The sequence below is a fragment of the Salvelinus sp. IW2-2015 genome, unplaced genomic scaffold, assembly GCF_002910315.2.
Source record: "Salvelinus sp. IW2-2015 unplaced genomic scaffold, ASM291031v2 Un_scaffold3252, whole genome shotgun sequence".
In the NCBI taxonomy this organism is placed as follows: Eukaryota; Metazoa; Chordata; class Actinopteri; order Salmoniformes; family Salmonidae; genus Salvelinus; species Salvelinus sp. IW2-2015.
The window spans coordinates 113,392-120,702 of record NW_019944539.1 but is presented as its reverse complement, the minus strand read 5'-3'; the positions used below and the strand labels follow the sequence as shown (position 1 = coordinate 120,702).

At 45.1% G+C, this 7,311-nt stretch overlaps 1 pseudogene; it reads right to left on the bottom strand.

The window, feature by feature from the left end:
* Positions 1-373: 373 nt before the first annotated feature.
* The window catches only part of LOC112075587 (uncharacterized), a 30,807-nt pseudogene continuing 23,869 nt past the window's right edge, over positions 374-7,311 (bottom strand).

Genomic DNA, 7,311 nt, shown 5'->3' with positions numbered 1-7,311 from the left:
GCAGAAGGACTTCAGTCAGCTCCTTTGTCAAATATGTGCCTAACAGTGCAACGCCAAAAAGATTTCCATAACTTTTCCTATTTAGTCGCCATTCTAGTTCAATATAGAGACAACCCAATACAGCTCCACCAAGGTGCTACCAATTAACATATTCAAGATAGGATTTTTCAGATTAAGTAAAACTTCTTATTGTTGCAATCTGCTTATCATTCTTAATGTACTACGACACTGTCGGTGTGTCATGCCTTTGATATGGGTGGTATGGGGAGTGTGAGGACTGGTGGACGTGTCTGTGCTCATCTTACCATGACCCCTCGGCCTACGTCACAATGCTGAAGCATGAGTAAGACCTCGCATTTTTTCATTGTCAGCTCTATTTGGTGGTGGGGCTGGGCCAGTTGACTCGCTCCTCACAAATCAGCCGGGTGGAGGCATCACAAGCCTCGTCCAGATGAAGGATCCGGCGTCTCGTGGAAGACTCAGGACACTGATTCAATGTGCCCAAGTGTGGGTCTGCGGTGGAGGGTCCAGTGGGGGTGTGGCAGGCCATCGTCTGTCGGACTGGAGTTACGTTATGCTGATGGAAGTGGTGTTCTGTTTTGTTCGTGGTCTGGTGCATGGCGCTGGCTGAGGTTGGTGGTGCTGTTGATCGTGGCATGGGGGTTTCGTTACCGAGGTTCGGTGGTCCGGGGTGTTGTCCGGTGATCTCGGCGGGGCTGGAGATTGCATTGTGAGCCGTGTTCCTGGGAGCTGGACGAGGTGGGCTGGCGGTTAGAAAGGCGACGTCCGTTGAGAGTCTTGGAAAAGGATGGGGACTTGTCTCCCTGTAACAAGTGAACATGGGTCATCTAAGAGACTAACGTAAGTCGGTATGCCACTAGAGGTACCCGAGGGCTCCGGTGATCGGCACCTGAGGCAGTCCAGTAAGAAAGTCTACAGGTTTGGGCTTACTGGGCTGCGCAGGGCACAGTCACGGGATAACGGCCTTGGCGTCTCTTTATTCCCATTCTTAATTGGACTGTGGACAGGTGTGCGAAGTCCTGTCCTTACTGTGAAGATAATAGAGGTTGGACGAGCACCCTCACCCCACGATTCTTGTAGTTTGGGTACGCAGATCGATAGTAAAGTGCGGAGGTCACTTCTGGCGCAATCACTCCCGTAGTGAAGGTCGCCACCCACCACTTCTCCTGCTGAGCACGCGTGTCGTTGCTTCCGGTACTGGTATGTATATGTTGGCTTGAACGGACTAAGTCCAGTACAGCAGAAGATATTTGGGGGCCTGGTATCCACAGCAGCTCATCCTTCACATGCATTCTGCGTTGTTGGGTCAGTAAGAATATTGGGCACATCCCTCCAACACACTAACCGTTAGGTAAGGATATTGGGCACCTCCACTACAGTCGTAAGATATTGGGCACCCTCCACCTAACCAGCAGTAAAGATATTGTGACCACACTCCACCTACCGCTCTTTCCTTCGTGTAGTTTGATTAGTTTCTGGGAAAAGTGTATTCTCCACTGGAACACACTTCCACTATTCCATATGCAGTCCAATCATAACCAGGTACCGAGTAAAGTGTCAGACTACTATGTGGGGTTCCTCATCCTGGACTGGCGGCGCGCGAGGCCATAGCAGGGGGGAGAGTTCGGTGGGTGAAGATTATTGGGGCAGAGCTGCCGGTTTTGGCTGCCAACGCTATTCCTGTGTCGGCTGGCAACGTCAGTGGAAGGCTGTTCTGTGGGTTCAGGGGGAGGAGGGGTGAAATGACAAGGAAGTTATATGGGGCTGGGGAAAGCCCGTGGCTGGTTGACGCTGGCGACTCCCTCTGTCTCGGTCGATCCTAGAGGGCACGGCTCATAGGGTTGATACGGGTGATTAACCTGCATGTATGTTCGTGACCTCGCCAGCCATTGTCCCCTCAACTGTTCCTCTTTCTCTCACCGCTGCCATTGCAAGCTCCTCCTCATTGTAGTGTGTCTAAAGAATATTTATGCGAATGTATCATCATGTTTCTGCTGTGTCGATCTCTTGCTGAACTTTTCAGCTGTCCTTGGCAAGGCTGTGTCTCACTCCCGGCTTCCTAGCTCTCCAGTCATAAGAACTCTTTGTAGTTAGGAGGCGCGCTCTAAGGTGTGCGCCTTGCTCCCCTTCCAGTCTCGCTAACCAGTAGTTGAATATTAGGCGTTTGGCCTCACGCTCTCCTCCACTGCAGTTGTAGCTCTTGGTATTGCGTTGGCAGTGCTCGCACTCACATGCCCTGCCATCCGCTGCATTCCTGCAAAGTTGCCGTGGCTCCATCCAGGCATGGGGCGGCCTGCGAGCAGTACAGGGGTGAGAGTACGGGCGCACGTGCACCAGGTTTTGTGCGTGAACAAAGAACAGTATCATAAACCGAAACCCCCCTCACCTCATCTGCAATTTTGGTCATGGACTTCCATCCATACATGCTGAGGGTACGCCTGGTCCACTGAAGACGAATGGGATTAGGTGACGAGGGAAAGAGAAGTAGAGGAGGAAGAGCGAGGGAGTGGGAGAGTGAATGAAGAGAGAAAGAGATATGGGTCGGTGATGGGGGGGGGGGGGGCAAAGGTTCAAACACAACCTTACAGATGACGTCAATCAATGACAAACTAAGCCATCCAAAGAAACCAATGACAAACAAGCATACTCTTGAGCGGACTTGGTGGTTGTCACTATTTTCAGCAGCACACTTTGATATCTCATTCACGAAACTTGAGAGGGGTCTCAATATCTGGTACGCGTCCAATGATTCATCACTCTCGCTAGAGCGCTCGTGTCCTTCTCCACTATGGCATTGGGCATTTAAAGAACATTGTTAAGAGGGGATGGGTTGCTTCAACGGATCATTTTATTTGGTGTTGCTCCATTTTTTGGGTGGATAGAGGGTCTCCAAACTGTAGATGGGACAGTCTCCACAAAAAGTGGTTTGGTTGGTGCCTTGTTGCAGGCTAGGGAGCTCTTGTCTGTTGTTTGTGGAGGCTGCAAGTGTCGAAAGCACTTTTCTGAGGTGCTGATGTGAATATCATACAGTGCTGATGCTGACTCTGTTCTGCCATTTGTTTGAGTATACGTCTATCATTTATATTCCCACTTTTGGCACTTGAGATCTGAGACCATCTCTGAACAAAAAAAAACCTTCAGAATATTCACTGCTGAATTGAAGGAGTGAGAATCATGGTGTCCCCTGGGGAGGATCCTCTTCTTAGTAAGCTTACTCCAACCAGTCCCCGGTGGTTTACTGGTAAGGAACAGTGCTTCTTGGCTGGCGACTGGAGAACTGTGGGTCCATGAATGGGTCACTATGAAGACGCCGCCATGAGTTGTTATGCTTGTGGGAAGAGAGGGGAGAGATGGAGAGAGAAAAGGTGGGAGATATATGGGGAGTGAAAGATGGAGATGAAGAGAGAGAAGAGATGGATTAGGAGACGACGATGAAGAGAGAGAAGAGATGGATTAGGAGACGACAAGATGAAGAGAGAGAAAGGAGATGGATTAGGAGACGACAGAGTGGACAGTGCTTTGAGAGTTTAGTTACCAAGGTCTAATGCAGTGATTTACCAAGTTAGTTACATTTAACTGCCGACAGATCGCTCTATAGAGCACCGCTACCATGTAGTGCATTACTTTTGAGCTCAATTTAGTGCTTTCTTTTGAGCCCACCCATAAGGCTCTGGTTAGAAGTAGTGCACTGTGTAGGGAATAGGGTTCCATTTGTGATGCAACCAAGGATGTTTTTAGTTCTTTAGAATTTGGGTCTGCTTCCTTCTTCCACGAATTTGGTGTTTATCAACCACAGACTACAAATTAGACAAATAAATTTGGGTTCCAGGAAATGGTTGAGTCTAGTGGCTGTGTGTGTGTGTGTGTGTGTGTGGTCTGGAGTGGTACTGAAGCAGAATAATTATCCTGTCTCCTTATAAGAGCACGCCAACAGTCTCTGACATTAGACACTAGGCCAGCACAGAAGTGTATCAGACATATAACATTGGGGCATAGACTCAGAGATACTATCTACATATACAAGTGTTTACCCTAAATGGAATACACCGTTCAAAGGGATGATTTTCAACATAATCTAGGCTGTATACATTTCTCTAGACAGTTTTTTGATATGCATTTGGCTTAAGAATACAGACATATCCAGACACACAGACAACACTTACACCAGAGTTGAAGTCCAGAGAGATGTTCTGCAGAGGGGCACTGGCTGCTGCTGTCTGTTGATGATGATGATGACGTTGTTGCGGGCGTTGTTGTTGTTGCCCCATTGAATGCTGGGACTGTTGGTGTAGCTGTTGGTAGAGAGGGTAGGGAGGGGGAGGCTCCATTGGCAAGCTGTTGGTGTCCAAGGCAACCCCTGAAAAAAAGACGAAAGGAAAGAGGGAGGGTTAGAGGGAGAGAGGGTGGGAGGGGGGTTAGAGGGAGAGAGGGTGGGGGTTGAGGGAGAGGAGGGTGGGAGGGGGGTTAGAGGAGAGAGGGTGGGAGGGAGAGTTAGAGTGAGAGAGGGGGAGGGAGGGTGAGGGAGAGAGGGTGGAGGAGGGTGAGGGAGAGAGGGTGGGAGGGGAGGGTTAGAGGGAGAGAGGGTGGGAGGGAGGGTTAAGGGGTAGAGGGGTGGAGGGGAGGTTAGAGGGAGAGAGGGTGGGAGGTGAGGGGAGTTAGAGGGAGTAGAGGGTGGGAGGGGGGTTAGAGGGGGGGTCATGTCAGATTTTAAGAAAAGGAGAACGGAGGATGCAATTAGAGTAATCAAAATATGCACTAGTATTTGGCTGCGTATCAGGTTAGCCTTAAACCACTGAGGACTTTCCCCAAAAATACACTATACATGAAGCTGCCAGGTTGCCCTCCCAACAAGGGATTTCTAACCTCAAGGGTCTTTCCTGGTTACAGGAAGAAAGGGCTTGACATTCTCACTGGCRCACGGACCAGGGAGGATTTGGACACCATGTGGGCTAGTCAATCATCCACGCCAATGGRCCACTTGGGCGACTGAAAGCATCATGATAAAAGGTCATCTGCAGTCTATAAAATGTACTAATAAATAAAACACTTCTTAAATGTAAATAAATCCATCTAAATTTAAACTTAAATCCATTTGTATTTTTATAAAAAATTATTTTAAGAAGAAACCTTAATTCCCAAAGCTGTTCTTTTGCTAGTTCGTGTATCTTATCGCATGCTGTTATGCACACAGTTCGAGCTTAATATCACCTACTTGTTGGCCAGCAAGAAATCCGTTTAGCACGCAACTCTCAAACTCTGACAGCTGGTTGCTGTCAGCGAGCAGCTACAATWTGAAAGACCGAAGAACGACAAGTGTAGTGGTAGGAAAGGCGTTTTAAGTTAATTAATAAGTTAATTACATTACTATAAGTTACTATACGTTAAACACATTACTATAAGTTTAATTAGTTTAATATCCACTGGGAAATGCTTAGGCAAACAATGAGTATGCTAATCAGGTTTTAAGAATATKATTTCTTCACATTTTATTGTGTTACAAAGTGGGATTAAAAAGGATTTGTCATTTTTTGTCAACAATTTACACAAAATACTGTAATGTCAAAGTGGAAGAAAAATTCTAACATTTAAGATGAACAAAAATGTAATAAATAAAATAGATAGTAAGTATTCAGCTCCCCGAGTCCATGTTAGAAACACTTTTGGCAGCAATTACAGCTGTGAGTCTTCTTGGGTAAGTCTAAGAGTTTTGCACATCTCGATTGTACAATATTTGCGTATTATTTTCTAAATTCTTCAAGCTCTGTCAAGATGTTGGGGATCATGGCTAGACAGCAATTTTCAAGTCTTGCCACGGTATTTCAAGCAGATTTCAAATCAAAACTAACTTGGCCACTTAGAAACATTCACTGTGTTATTGGTAGGCAACTCGTAGCAGACTGAAGCAGGTTTTGCTCTAGGATTTTTGCCTAGCCATATCCCGTTTCTTTTATCCTGAAAAACTCTGCAGCATTTGCCGATGTCAAACATACCCATACCATGATGCAGCCATCACCATGCTTGAAAATAAGGAGGCAATTACTCAGTGATGTGTTGTGTTGGATTTGCACCAAACATAAGGCTTTGCATTTAAGCCAAAAAGTGTATTTCTTTGACTATATATTTTTGCAGTTTTATTTTAGTGCCTTTAGTGCATATCTTGTATATTCGTTTTTTTTCTTTTCACTGTCATTGAGGTTATTATTATGGAGTCACTACGATATTGTTGAGCTATCCTTAGTTCTCTCCCATCACAGCCATTGAACTCTGCAGCTATTTTAAAATCACCAACGGCCTCATGGTGACATCCCTGAGCAGTTTCACTCCTGTCCTGCGGCTCAGTTCAGAAGAATGACTGTATCTTTGATGTATCTTGGTGGTTTAATAAATAATCCACAGCATAATTATTAACTTGACCATGCTTAAAGAGATATTCAATGTCTGATTTGTTATTGTTACCCATCTACCAATCACTGCCCTTTATTATGAGTCTTTTGAAAAGCTCCCTGGACTTTGTACTTGAATCTGTGSTTGAAATTCAAAACTTGACTGAGGGAGCTTACAGATGTTGTATGAATGAGGGAGAGAGGATGGGTTAGTCATTTAAAAACCATGTCAATCCCCATTATTTCAGTGAGTTACAGTGAGTCCATGTAACTTTTTATTTGTGATTTGATTCGTTACTAAACCAAGGGGCTGAATACATATGCAACAACTATATTTGTTATAGAATATATTACTTATTAATAAAAACATAAGATCACTGTGTGTATTGTTGACAAAAAAACAACCAAAAAATGAATCCCACTTTTAACACAAAACGTGAAGAAAACCAAGGTGTCTGAATACCTTTGCAAGGCACTGCAAGTTAAGCACATTAATATAYAAGTTAATTAGTATAAAATCATCCAGGAAATGCAAGAAGGCAAGAATGAGCATGCTAACATTTATTTTCYATAAAGTTTAGTAAGAAGCMTTGKTTTAATAATTGTGATGAGGAGTTCTGTCATCACGTACTGATCRAATGAAAATGGACAAATGTAGCTTGCGGAGTTAAAATTAGATTAAGATCAATTTATTCGTCAATTGTATGCAAGGTCGAACCGAAATTAGACTTCAGCTTTAACCCAACCCCTCCGAAAGACCCGCATACAGTTGAAGTCGGAAGTTTACATACACTTAAGGATGGAGTCATTAAAACWCGTTTTTCAACCACTCCACAAATTTCTTGTTAACAAACTATAGTTTTGGCAAGTCGGTTAGGACATCTACTTTGTACATGACACAAGTCAT